The sequence below is a fragment of the Capricornis sumatraensis genome, chromosome 2, assembly GCF_032405125.1.
Source record: "Capricornis sumatraensis isolate serow.1 chromosome 2, serow.2, whole genome shotgun sequence".
Taxonomy (NCBI): domain Eukaryota; kingdom Metazoa; phylum Chordata; class Mammalia; order Artiodactyla; family Bovidae; genus Capricornis; species Capricornis sumatraensis.
The window spans coordinates 122,371,847-122,384,864 of record NC_091070.1 but is presented as its reverse complement, the minus strand read 5'-3'; the positions used below and the strand labels follow the sequence as shown (position 1 = coordinate 122,384,864).

Here is a 13,018-nt window from a genome sequence, read left to right as displayed (position 1 = left end):
TCCTTGACCTCAGGCTGGCTGTTGGATCTGAGATGCCGTGAACAGCCTGGGCTGGCCAGCTCTGGCCTCCACTTTTTCCTCCCGGCATGGTAAACCCAGAGTTTTACTTAACAGAGTTTCCATTCAAAGAGAAGGGACCAAACCAGTTAACATCATATTCTTTCCTTATGTAGGAGTTATGACATCACTTGATAATAACATGCCAACATCTCAGGATCGTTCCTTTACTTTGGTGTCTCTCTCAAAGCTATCTTCTGTGGGACCTGTGTTCCAAGGACAGGAACAGCTTGGCCGTCCAGAAGAGGGCCCTCTTGGCCCTTCAGGAACCTGGAATTTGGTCTCTTTTGGATGTAGAGAGGGTATGTGTGTTAGTTGCTCAGTCATGTCGGACTTTTTGAGATCCCTTTGGACTGTAGCTCACCATGCTCCTCTGTCCATAGGATTCTCCAGGCAAGACTACTGGAGTGGGTTGTCATTTCCTTCTCCAGGGGATCTTCCCAACCCAGGGTCTCCTGTATTGCAGGCAGATTCTTTACCATCTGAGCCACCAAGGAAGCCCAAAACAAACATGACCACAATGCATTGACCAGGAATCAAACTGGGTCTCCCACGTGATAGGCGAGAATTCTACCACTGAACCACCAACGCCCCTACTGAGAGACTTTTTAAAAGAATATCCTAGATGGTGTTTTATTCAGCTGATTTCCAAGTGCAGGCAGGCCTGTCATGCCCTGTGCTTGGAGGATGGTCTAGGCTTTCATCCTCTGCCCTCTGCAGCACTGGCTGCCCTCTGGCCTCTTGCAGGTTGCTTTGGTGGGCAGTCAGTGTTGTTTTGATCATCTGATTGGAGGAACCACCTCGTCCTCACCCCCACTGGCTCAGTCATGTCTGACTCTTTTCAACCCCATGAACTGTAGCCAGTCAGGCTCCTCTTTCTATGGGATTTTCCTGCTACTTTGCTGGAAACCCATCAGGTCAGTGCAGCTGCCCCCTCCACTCTTGCCTGGCTCCCTGTGTCCTGCAGGGATCATAAAGGGTTCTGCAAGGACACAGAGGTGAAAAGTCCTTCCCTGTGGCTGGTGGAATAGAGAACCAGATGGGAACGTGTCCAAGGGAGAGGGAGTATCCTCAAGAGCTTTCTAGGACTGTTGTGTGGGTGCTCTTGAAGAAGGAATTCATAGGGCCTGGACTCCCTCTTAGGCCTGTTCATGCTGATCATGCTCGGCCACCTTTCCAATGGACTCTGAACTCTGTGTTTAGTGCCTATGAAAACAACAACAGAAGGATAAGACCCCCTCCAGACAGGGGAAACTTGAAGATCGGATCTAGGTTCCTCACCGCCTAAGAGGAAACATACACTAATCACCCCTTCCTTCAGACAGGCCATAAATTTTTCTGTATCAATCAGAGTGTAACCTCGGGTTTATTGATTATTGGCTAATTGTTTGACTGTTTGAGCACATGAGCACATAGCACGTGAGTGATGGGGTTATTCGGATTGTATTTTCCTTGGGTTATGTAAGTCTCAAGGAATTTGAAGTGATGGGTTCAGACACGTACACATGGGGTATAAAAGATTTTCACAAATGCTGGTCGGGGTCCTTGGCTAAGAGGAGACTCTGCCTTGGGCCCGCCGGTGTAATAAACTGCATTCCACTATCTGCATTGTCCATCTGAGTGAGTTTGTATCCCGGAACGCATGGCTACAACACTGTCAGGTGGGTCTAAGCCCCAAGATAATAATGCTTAGTCTTGTGTTCTTCTGGCCTTGACCCAGTCCCAGGTCCAGTCCAAATTCAAGCACAGAGGCATCCAGCTTTACCACACATATTCCACTCTCCCTCTCTCCAAAGTGCAGTAGAGAACCACCTTTTCTATCTCAGTGAATACAACCCATGTGGGTTTTTTTTTTTTTCCCTTGAACTTTCTGTTTTCCTGAAATGTAATTCAGGAATATAAAAACGTTTAGCTTTAGATAAATGAGTGCTCTCCAGGCTACGTACAAGAAAAAATTTCAAATTGATAGTAAGGATGAATCTTGAATACTTTTAACACTCTAGATAATTGTAAAGTCTTGCATTTATTATCTATTCAAAATCCTAATGAAAGAACTGCCTAAATGTCCTGTATTGCTTTGTTTCCCATAAGCAAACTCTAATTCCAAAAAATATTTCCATTTATAAAATTCAAAATTATGTGCCACAGAAATTTAAATATACGATATATTTTTCCAATGAAGATTATGTCTTTTAGTTATAGAAATCATAGTTACTTATATTCCCCTTTCAACATAGGGGTAAATGTTTTTTGATATCATCTAATATGTGAATATCTGACATGGCAGCTCATCCCCACAACCGTTTACTCTCAAGGACAACCGTCCAGTTACAAGATGGGCAGTGGGAAGCCCCCTCGCGGGGAAGGACTCCGTGGACTCAGCCTCTGCCTTTTAATCCAGAGACCCAGGGGACCCAAGAAGGGGGCGGTAGTGGCTGGGCCGCTGCGCCCCTGGCCGGGGCTTGGAGGGCAGAGATGGGCAGAGCCGCGCGGGTCCAGCGAGGACGCCCCAGGTTGGTCCCACACCTGTCCACCGTGTCCATGTGAACCACGCCGCTGAGGGTCGCGGGAGACCTCGGGCGGGTCCTATTAGGGGAGTAAAAAGTGTTCTTCTTCTAACTAGGCAGAAAGGTCCCACCGAGATTTGAACTCGGATCGCTGGATTCAGAGTCCAGAGTGCTCACCATTACACCATGGAACCCCTCAGGAGCCACCTGGCCTCCATCGCCAGAGAACGGGATATGCTCCTTTACCTCCATACGTCCCACCCATAAGCTCAGGACAGTTCTTCTGAGGCCCTGAGGAGACTCCAATATGGTTGACTCCTGTGGGTGCTCATCCCTCTCGCTTTCTCTCTGCTCCTCTCCTTTGATCGACTCAGCTCACTCTCACCTCAGAAAATTAGGTGAAATCCACTTTAGGTTTTGTGCCAGGGAGGACGCCCTAGGTCCCTACCACCAACCGCACATTCTGTTTAGGTTAACCAGAGTGTCCTATCTGGAGGTAAAATTTCTGCAAATAAGAGTGTTATTTTCTTTTTCTTTGCCTTCACCCTTTTGCCGTAGCCCAGAGGGGGCAGACGGTTGTCAGGGCAGGAGGCGGGGTTTCCTGGGTCCCTTAGTTTTCTCACAGCGCTGATCACACTCCTAAGCCGCCACCATCTCTTACCTGTAACATATAAAGTTTGTCAGTGGTGGAGTGGGAATGGAGGCAGGAGAACTCTTCTTTTATTCTTCATATATTTCTGATTTGGAGAGGGGTAAGGAACCAGAGATCAAATTGTCAACATCCGCTGGACCATGGAAAAAGCAAGAGAGTTCCAGGAAAACATCTATTTCTGCTTTATTGACTATGCCAAAGCCTTTGACTGTATGGATCATAATAAACTGTGGAAAATTCTGAAAGAGATGGGAATATCAGAACACCTAACCTGCCTCTTGAGAAATCTGTATGCAGGTCAGGAAGCAACAGTTAGAACTGGACATGGAACAACAGACTGGTTCCAAATAGGAAAAGGAGTACGTCAAGGCTGTATATTGTCACCCTGCTTATTTAACTTCTATGCAGAGTACATCATGAAAGACGCTGGACTGGAAGAAACACAAGCTGGAATCAAGATTGCTGGGAGAAATATCAATCACTTCAGATATGCAGATGACACCACCCTTATGGCAGAACATGAAGAGGAGCTAAAAAGCCTCTTGATGAAAGTGAAAGAGGAGAGCAAGAAAGTTGGCTTAAAGCTCAACATGCAGAAAATGAAGATCATGGCATCTTGTCCCATCACTTCATTGGAAATAGATGGGGAAATGGTGGAAACTGTGAGATATTTTTTTTGGGGGGGGGGGCTCCAAAATCACTGCAGATGGAGACTGCAGCCATGAAGTTAAAAGACGCTTACTCCTTGGAAGAAAAGTTATGACCAACCTAGATAGTATATTCTAAAGCAGAGACATTACTTTGCCAACTAAGGTCCGTCTAGTCAAGGCTATGGTTTCTCCTGTGGTCATATATGGATGTGAGAGTTGGACTGTGAAGAAGGCTGAACACTGAAGAATTGATGCTTTTGAACTGTGGTGTTGGAGAAGACTCTTGTGAGTCCCTTGGACTGCAAGGAGATCCAAGCAGTCCATTCTGAAGTAGATCAGCCCTGGGATTTCTTTGGAAGCAATGATGCTAAAGCTGAAGCTCCAGTACTTTGGCCACCTCATGTGAAGAGTTGACTCATTGGAAAAGACTCTGATGCTGGGAGGGATTGGGGGCAGGAGGAGAAGGGGACGACAGAGGATGAGATGGCTGGATGGCATCCCGGACTCGGACACGATGGACATGAGTCTCAGTGAACTCCCAGAGATGGTGGTGGACAGGGAGGCCTGGCCTGCTGTGATTCATGGGGTCACAAAGACTCGGACACGACTGAGTGACTGAACTGAACTGAACTGAACTGAAGTTATTCTCACAACAAGTGTATATTTGTTAAATGTACAATGTGAGTAAAAATAACCATTGAAAGAAAACACTCAGACAAACGAGCTATACTCACTTAAAGAGAAGTCAATGTCTCTCAGTCGTGTTCAACTCATTGTGTCCCTAGGGACTGTAGGCTGCCAGACTCCACTGTCCAAATTCTCCAGGTAAGAATACTGGAGTGGGTGACTATTCCCTTCTCCAGGGGATCTTCCAAAATCAAGGATTGAACCAGGGTGTCCTGCATTGTAGACGGATTCTTACCATCTGAACCTCAAGGGAAGCCCACTCTGGTGGAAACCGCCTGGTGGAGGCAGGAAACCGAAGCCCAACCTCTGCCCCGGAGGCCTTTGCCAGGGTGGGCAAACTCATTCGTTGGGTGTAGGCGAGGAAACGGGAAGAGCCATCATGGGAGCAAGCCGGTGTTCAGCTGTCCTTGGATCTGTTTTGGTTCAGGCCTGGCAGGTTCGAGGCCCAGATGGCGGTTTCTCTGGGGGCGCTGGCATCTGTGGCGGGTAGGGGCAGGGAAGTGGCACCGTTTTTCTGGCGGACAGAGCGCTCACCCAGGGAATGAGTGTCTACTCCAAAGAGAGTCCCAATGAACCCTGTAATGCTGTCTCTGTGGCGCAATCGGTTAGCGCGTTCGGCTGTTAACCGAAAGGCTGGTGGTTCGAGCCCACCCAGGGACGGTGGGGGTGCCATTTTAGGCAACACCAAAGAGACTCCCTTTTGCCAGGAGGACACCGGAGAAGTGATGCGCCCAACGGACTTTCAGAGAAAGAGCACAGGAGTCAGGTGCAAAGGAACAGCGGCGAGGGCGCGTCCCGGGTGGATTGGAAGCGTCGGTCATTCCTGAGAGCCCGGAGCGCTGATCGCGGGCGCCGAGAAGAGGACCACCGAGGCGCGGGTCCGCAGCCCGGGAGGGGCGGCTTCCACACCGCTGGGTTTCGGGGTCACCTGGGCCTCGGGAGCTGGGGAGTCGGCGGGGGCGACCCCTGAACTCAGGGTGCGCAGCTGAGGATCTGACGATTCTGCGTTGGGTGCGGGGCCCCGAAGGCAACCTGTGGGGGCCCGAGGGGCCTCACTTCAGGGCAGAGGGGGAACCCTAAAGCCGGACCCTCGGGAGCCGCCGTCTCCGTCCCTGAGAGAGTTTGGGCTTCAAGGTTCCTCTTTGAGTCTTAAGAGTTGGTGGTGTGGTTCGTGGTGGCGGGACCTCGGTATTTCATGGATACAATGTTGAGGAATTGGGGTTGTCCCGTTTCCGTAGTGTAGTGGTTATCACGTTCGCCTCACACGCGAAAGGTCCCCGGTTCGAAACCGGGCGGAAACAGGCTTCCTCTTTCTTTTTCCCCCGCGGAGATGTGCCTTCTCATTGGCAAAACCAACAGGCGCGAAAGGCACGGGGTGCGGCAGGGGACGCAGCTGGAGGAAGAGTTGGTGACCACCTGCAAGTCTCTTTATTCAGCGCTAGGAGATCTGGAGGTGGACGGATCCACTCATCATCCGCCACTCATCACCGAGCCTGACGACAGAGAAAACCGAGGTTCACAGAGAGCAAGACCTGAGCTCGGCAGCACGCAGCGCTACCGCTAGACCAGGAGGGACCCAGTCCGCTACTTTGTGTCCTTGTCCCAGAGCAAAAGCGACGCCCAGGAAAGGAGAGGTGAAGGCCGATGAGCCGCGAGGGCAGGGCTGGGAGCCTTGCACAGCTGCACACAGCCCTGGGCCGCTGCGACGTTGCCTTTCCAGCTTGATGACTTTCCGAAGGGTCATCTTCCACTCACCTTTCACCTGCAGAGGCTAAACAAGCCTATTTGCCTACAGCTCCCTGGTGGTCTAGTGGCTAGGATTCGGCGCTTTCACCGCCGCGGCCTGGATTCGATTCCCTGTCAGGGAAAACTTTCTTCCAGCGTCTGCACGTACACGAGTCTCTCTCTGCCCGCCCAGATCGGAACTGTACTTTGCTTAAAGGTCCAGTGCAGAACATTTCTGCACAGAGTTTCTAAATGCCGCTGAGTGCGGGCCTCAGGGTCCTGGACCTCAGGCTGGCTGTTGGAGCTGAGATGCCGTGAACAGCCTGGGCTGGCCAGCTCTGGCCTCCACTCTTTTCTCCTGGCATGGTAAACCCAGACTCTTACTTAACAGAATTTCCATTCAAAGAGAACGTGAGGCTTCCGTTCCAAAAATTCATTAAAATCCCAAACCACAATCCTTTGTAAGATACCAAAAGTTTGCAAGAATACGAACATCCTATATTCTGTACCTAAGTGCCCAGTTAACACCACATTCTTTCTTTGGATAAGAGTTATGACATCACTTGATAGTAACGTGCGGATATCTCGGGATTGTTCCTTTCTTTTGGCGTCCCTCTCAAAGCTAACTTCTGTGGGACCTGTCTTCCAAGGCCAGCGAACAGCTTGACCGTCCGGAAGAGGGCCCTCTTGGCCCGTCAGGCACCTGGAATCCGCTCTCTGTAGGATGTAGAGAAGCTATATGTGTGTTAGTCGCTCAGTCCTTTTGGACTTTTTGCCATCCCTTGGGCCGATTACCCCAGGCAAGAATACTGGAGTAGGTTGCCATTTCCTTCTCCAGGGGAATCTCCCAGCCCAGGTCTCCTGTATGGAACCAGCGAGGACCAAAAGAAACACAACCACAATGCATTGCCCGGGAATCGAACCCGGATCTCCCGCATGGGAGGCGAGAATTCTACCACTGAACCACCAATACCGCTGAAGAGACAGTGTTTGCAAGGGTAACCTAGATGGAGGTTTATTCAGGTCTTTCTCAAGTGCAGGCCAGTCAGGCCTTGTGCTTGTAGGACGGTCTAGGCTTTCATCCTCAGCCCTCAGCGGCACCGGCAGCCCTCTGGCCTCTGGCCTCCTGCGGGTTGCTTTGGTGGGCACTCAGGTGTGCTTTGGATCCGTCGGAGTGGTGGAACCGCCTGGTGCTCTTGCTCACCAGCTCAGTCTTGTCCAACTCTTTGCGACCCCTCGGACTCTAGCCCACTAGGCTCCTCTGTCCATGGGATTTCCACGCTCCTTTGCTAGAAACCCATCGAGGCAGTGCAGCTGTCCCCTTGGCTCCTGCCTGGCTCCCCGTGCTCTGCAGGGAGCATAACATGTTCTGTCAGGACACAGAGGGGAAGAATCCTTCCGTGTGGTTGGAGGATGGAGAACCAGATGGGAAATGCTGCAAAGAGAGGGGAATATTCTCCAAAGCTTCCCAGAACTGCTGTGTGGGTGCTGTCGGTTGGGTGGCTGCCCTAGGACAATAATGCTTAGTCTTGTGTTCTGGCCTTGACCCAGTCCCAGGTCCAGTCTGAATTCAAGCACAGAGGCACCCTGCTTTCCCACACGTATGTCATTCAGCCTCTCTCCAAAGCGGAGTTCTGAACCACCTTTTCTATCTCAGTGAATAGCAACCACGTGGGTCTTTTTTTTTTTTTCTTTAACTTTGTTTTGCTGAAATGTAACTCAGGAATATAAAAAGGTTTAGCTTTAGAGAAATTAGTGCTCTCCATGCTACAAACAGGAATAAAATTCAAGTTGATAATAAGGATGACTCGACTCTCGAATACTTTTAACATGCTATAGAATTCTAATAGTTGATGTATAATTACATAGAAAATGTTTGTCCTGTCATGCTCCCAGAGATGACTCTTGGTATGCACCACATTACTTTAATAATTTTGGTCTAAAAACTACCTCATGGTTACTTTCAGATTTATTATTTATAAAATTTAAAATTATGTGTCCCAGTAAATTAAATATACCATATAATGTTTTTAAATCAGGATTAAGTCTTTTGATTTAAGAAATCATAGTGACTTAGTTATTCTCCTTTCAATTTGGGGTCAACGTTTTTAGGTATCATCTAATGTGTGATTCTAAGCAGCATTTATCAGACACGACTCAGCTCCAATCTCGATTTGAAGATATATCATTAACTTTAAGTTCTTTGATATTAAATTGGTTCAATTAACGTATAATCTTTGCCTGGAGAATTTCTAATTAAGTAGAAATAATAATGCCCATATTTTTATAGGTTATAATAGGAGAGCTCTCGATTACCAGCTAAAGAGAATGTGTTGGTACCTTTAGGAGATATTCCTGAATGTAGCCATACATCACTTGAAGAAGAGTACAACACATGGACTCTCTAAGTTAAGGCCTATGCTTACCTGAAGTACTAGTTTATTAAAAAAAAAAAATTCCTGATTCTTAGTTACCTGCCTTCTAGATCTCAAGTCACCCATTTTCCCATGTGGTATGTAATTCTTTTTTTAGTCACTGCTGGGGTCCTTAGGTGCTGGCAGGCAGATGAACCTGAGAAGAACATGGCAGCTTGTTCTCCTGCTGTGATTCTTATTTGTGTGTGTGTGTGTGTCTGTGTGTGTGTGTATCTTATTTTTGATGCCTCCTGGTGTGAATGGACCAAGGAGTGGGACCTTGACTTTACTCCTGATACAGCAGTTTTCCAGGAGAAGGGCCTGGTACCTGGTGAGCACCTACTAAGTGCTTGCTGACTGAAGGACTCTTAAGGCACAGTTCCAGAAAACTGATGAAGAGGACAGAATGTGGGTAAGATCCACAGAGGTCTAGAGTATAAGGGACAGAAAGGCACAAACTCCAAAAGGGAGAGAAAAGGGCAGAGAGAAATGTCCTAGAACGTAGAGACATCTCGACTGAGTACGGAAATTCTGAAGAGCTCTTCTTTTGTCATTAACTTCAACTGAGGAATCAGTGGAAGGGGAACCAAGAACTCTAAGGATCCAGGTTTCTGTAGCTTGCAACAATTTGTCTCAAACGAGACAATTTTTGCAGATGTAGCCCCGTACTGTTGAGATATCATACAGAGAGAGTCTCGGGCTTGCAAGTGCGCCCATATACCGGAGGGAGACCCCTCATTAGATTGTGTGCATCCAACCAAAGCCAAAATACAACTCATGAAGGGAAGAGGGTAAATGTCTGGGACCAGTGGGGTCATTTTGTTTTTGTTTTAACTCCTGTAATCCATAAGCTGCTCTGCAAGAGGCCCTCCAGAGTCATTCTGGCTGGTCTTGTCTGGACTCAATGACTTGGTCACCACTGAAAACAGTTACAATTATTAGAATACTTTCCAATCAGCTTGGAAGTTTAGCAATCTCTGGGAAATGTACACGTTGTCTTTTCATTGTACCTGCTGCTAAGTTGAGTCAGGAGGGCACAAATCCCTTTGTTAGAGTAACAGACAGGTGTATTGACAGTTTCTTGTGATGGCAAGACCGTGAAGAAAAAGACTCTTTCCTTGAGTCGGCAAAATACATTGGAATATAAATTAGCACATCTCTTTAGGGAAAACTAAGAACATAAAGAGATGCCTTCAGTTTCTAGCAAAGGTGCAGTGACAGAAATCAGATTAACCCTCCTTCCAAATCTCACTCTCCACCTTTGTCCCACTCCCAAAGGAATAAAAAAGACAAAAATACGTGAAATACTGATTTCTAAGACACTGGAAATCAGGCAGCAAAGGATAGCAAGGCTTGAGAGGTGACAAGCAAACAAGATGAGTCTTGTCATGGGCCCACCTTCCTGCTTTCAGTGAGTTCCCACGCTAGGCACCAAGAGGAGGATTTCAGGTCAATTTTTCATTTGACAGAATGTGAAGAGGAGCTAAAAAGCCTCTTGATGAAAGTGAAAGAGGAGAGCGAAACAGTTGGCTTAAAGCTCAACATTCAGAAAACGAAGATCATGGCCTCTGGTCCCATCACTTCATCGGAAATAGATGGGGAAACAGTGGAAACAGTGTCACACTTTATTTTTGGGGGCTCCAGAATCACTGCAGATGGTGACTGTAGCCATGAAATTAAAAGACGCTTACTCCTTGGAAGAAAAGCTATGACCAGCTTAGATAGTATATTCAAAAGCAGAGACATTACTTTGCCGAGTAAGGTCCGTCTAGTCAAGGCTATGGTTTTTCTGTGGTCATGTATGGATGTAAGAATTGGACTGTGAAGAAGGCTGAGTGCCAAAGAATTAATGCTTTTGAACTGTGGTGTTGGAGAAGACTCTTGAGAGTCCCTTGGACTGCAAGGAGATCCAACCAGTCCATTCTGAAGGAGATCAGCCCTGGGATTTCTTTGGAAGGAATGATGCTAAAGCTGAAGCTCCAGTACTTTGGCCACCTCATGCGAAGAATTGACTCATTGGAAAAGACTGATCCCAGGAGGGATTGGGGGCAGGAGGAGAAGGGGACGACAGAGGATGAGATGGCTGGATGGCATCCTGGACTCGGACTCGATGGACGTGAGTCTGAGTGAACTGCAGGAGATGGTGATGGACAGGGAGGCCTGGCTTGCTGCGATTCATGGGGTTGCAAGTAGTTGTACATGACTGAGGGACTGAACTGAACACGACTGAGCGACTGAACTGAACTGAATACAAAGTTACACATGCCCCAAAACAGTAGTCTCCTGATCCCTTCTCATGTTCCTTTTATCCAGGGATAACCCCTTTCACTGACTGTTTGGCTATATATCTCCTTATCTCTAAATAAATATTGACCTTCCGATTTTCCAGTTTCCCACCCCTGACGCTGCAGACTGGCCTACAAAGGGGAAAGTGGAATGTGTGTGTTTCCCTGCCCACCAGTCATCTCCAAGGCAACAGCCAGGACTTCCACTCACCTGCAGACCCACACCGCCCACCTCACCGCTCCACACGGTACCGCAAAAGGAACTTTGCCAGAACAAGTGCCATGCCAGCAGCTTTGCGATTTCCGGTGAATCGGGTCCTGGCACACTTCAGTAAAGGGTGGGAGCTACTCCAGAGTGAGGCGCTGTGGTCGCCCCAACCCAGCGACCGCCCACTCCTCTCCCTTCCAATCCCTTTCTCCCTTCTGGCTCATCCTGTGTTCCCTCCTGATCTCTGCCTTTCCTCGGATCTTTTCACCAGCCTCACACCTTTCTTTTCTGTCCTACAAAGACAGCTGCGTCATTGAGTCCTTTGTAACCGCTGAAAGTTCCAAATTATGAGAGTGATGCTTCTTAGCACCGCGAAGGGAAAATTGTAACTAGTTAGTCCAGCCCATCACGGGCCTCATCCGTGTTTTTCTCCTGAGCAGTAGAGGACACAAGTGTTTCCATCCGCTCATGTCGAGACATCTTCTCCGTGGAGCAAAGTCACGACAGGATGAAAGGAGCCCAGCCCCCGGCTCCGGAGTCCCAGCGGCTCGTCTCCCCTTCGGCCCGGAGCAGCCTGGCCGGGCGCCCGTGGGTCAGGGACCTGGGGTCTCCTCAGACGCGGGAATCCGCGACCCGCGCTCCTCTTTCGGGCTGAGCTTGGGACCAAAGGACGGGATTTCAATGAGTGAAGGTTCGAATCTTGACTGAACAGTGGCTTTGCGTGCCCAGCGGAGACTTAAGAGTGAGAAACTCTGAATAAAATCATAACAAACTGGGACAGGGCTGATAAAAATTCGAAAGAATAGAGAACTTGAATAAGACACAGTTCTTCCCATTCAGGTCTGGAACCCTCGACCCGAAAGCTGTCGGGATTCCCGGCTGATCAGCGACATCGCAGCCTCTCCACATCACCATTTAGTCACAGGGACAACCTTTCTAATTAAACAGAAAGGTCCCACGAGATGTGAACTCAGATCGTAGGATCCAGAGGTTCCATTACGCCATGGAACCTCTTTGGCAGCTACCTTCTCTCCACTCCCAGGGAAAGGGTATCTGCTTCTTCAGCCTCTGTATGTCCCCTTCCTACTCCCAAGACTTGAACACAGTTGACCCGCGTAGGTGCACATCCCTTTTGCTTTCTTTCTGCTCCTCTCCTTTGATATGCTCAGTTCACTCTCACCTCAGAAAATGAGGTAAAATCCACTTTGGGTTTTGTGCCAGGGAAGAGCCCCCTAGCTCTCCATCATGAACCACGTATTCTGCCTTGGTTAAGCAGAATGTCCCATCTTGAGATAAAATTTCTGCAAATAAGAGTGTTACTCGCCTTTTCCTTGCCTTCACCCTTTTCTCCTTGCTCCAAGAGGGCAGATGGTTGTCAGGGCAAGAGGTGGGATTTCCTGGGTCCCTTAGTTTTCCCATAGTACAGATTACACTCCAAAGCCACCGCCATCACCTCTTATCTGTAACATGCAAAGTGTGTCAGCAGTGAAGTGGGAATGGAGGCAAGAGAACTCTCCTTTTCTTCATACATTTCTGATTTGGTAGGGGTAAGTTTTTCTCACATCAAGTGTATATTTGTTAGATTTGCAATATAAGTAAAAATAACCATTGATATCAAACACTCAGAGAAACCAGCTATACTCACCTAGAAGTGAAATGAACCTCGCTCAGTCTTGTCTTACTTTGTGACCCCATGGACTGGAGCATGCCAGCTTCCTCTGTCCAAGAGATTCTCCAGGCAAGAATACTGGAGTGGGTGGCCATTCCCTTCTCCAAGGGATCTTCCCAACCCAGGGATTTAACCTGGGTCTCTTGCATTGCAGGCAGATTCTT

General features: G+C 48.4%; 4 non-coding genes across 4 annotated transcripts; 2 read left to right on the top strand and 2 right to left on the bottom strand.

Annotated features, from left to right (window-relative positions):
• Positions 1-2,686: 2,686 nt before the first annotated feature.
• TRNAQ-CUG (transfer RNA glutamine (anticodon CUG)) lies at positions 2,687-2,758 on the bottom strand. The gene has a single exon. It is a non-coding gene; the product is annotated as a tRNA-Gln (tRNA).
• A 2,381-nt stretch (positions 2,759-5,139) lies between these two features.
• Positions 5,140-5,213, top strand: TRNAN-GUU (transfer RNA asparagine (anticodon GUU)). The gene has a single exon. It is a non-coding gene; the product is annotated as a tRNA-Asn (tRNA).
• Positions 5,214-5,781: 568 nt separating this feature from the next.
• Positions 5,782-5,854, top strand: TRNAV-CAC (transfer RNA valine (anticodon CAC)). Its single transcript has one exon. It is a non-coding gene; the product is annotated as a tRNA-Val (tRNA).
• A 1,326-nt stretch (positions 5,855-7,180) lies between these two features.
• Positions 7,181-7,251, bottom strand: TRNAG-CCC (transfer RNA glycine (anticodon CCC)). The gene has a single exon. It is a non-coding gene; the product is annotated as a tRNA-Gly (tRNA).
• Positions 7,252-13,018: the final 5,767 nt, after the last annotated feature.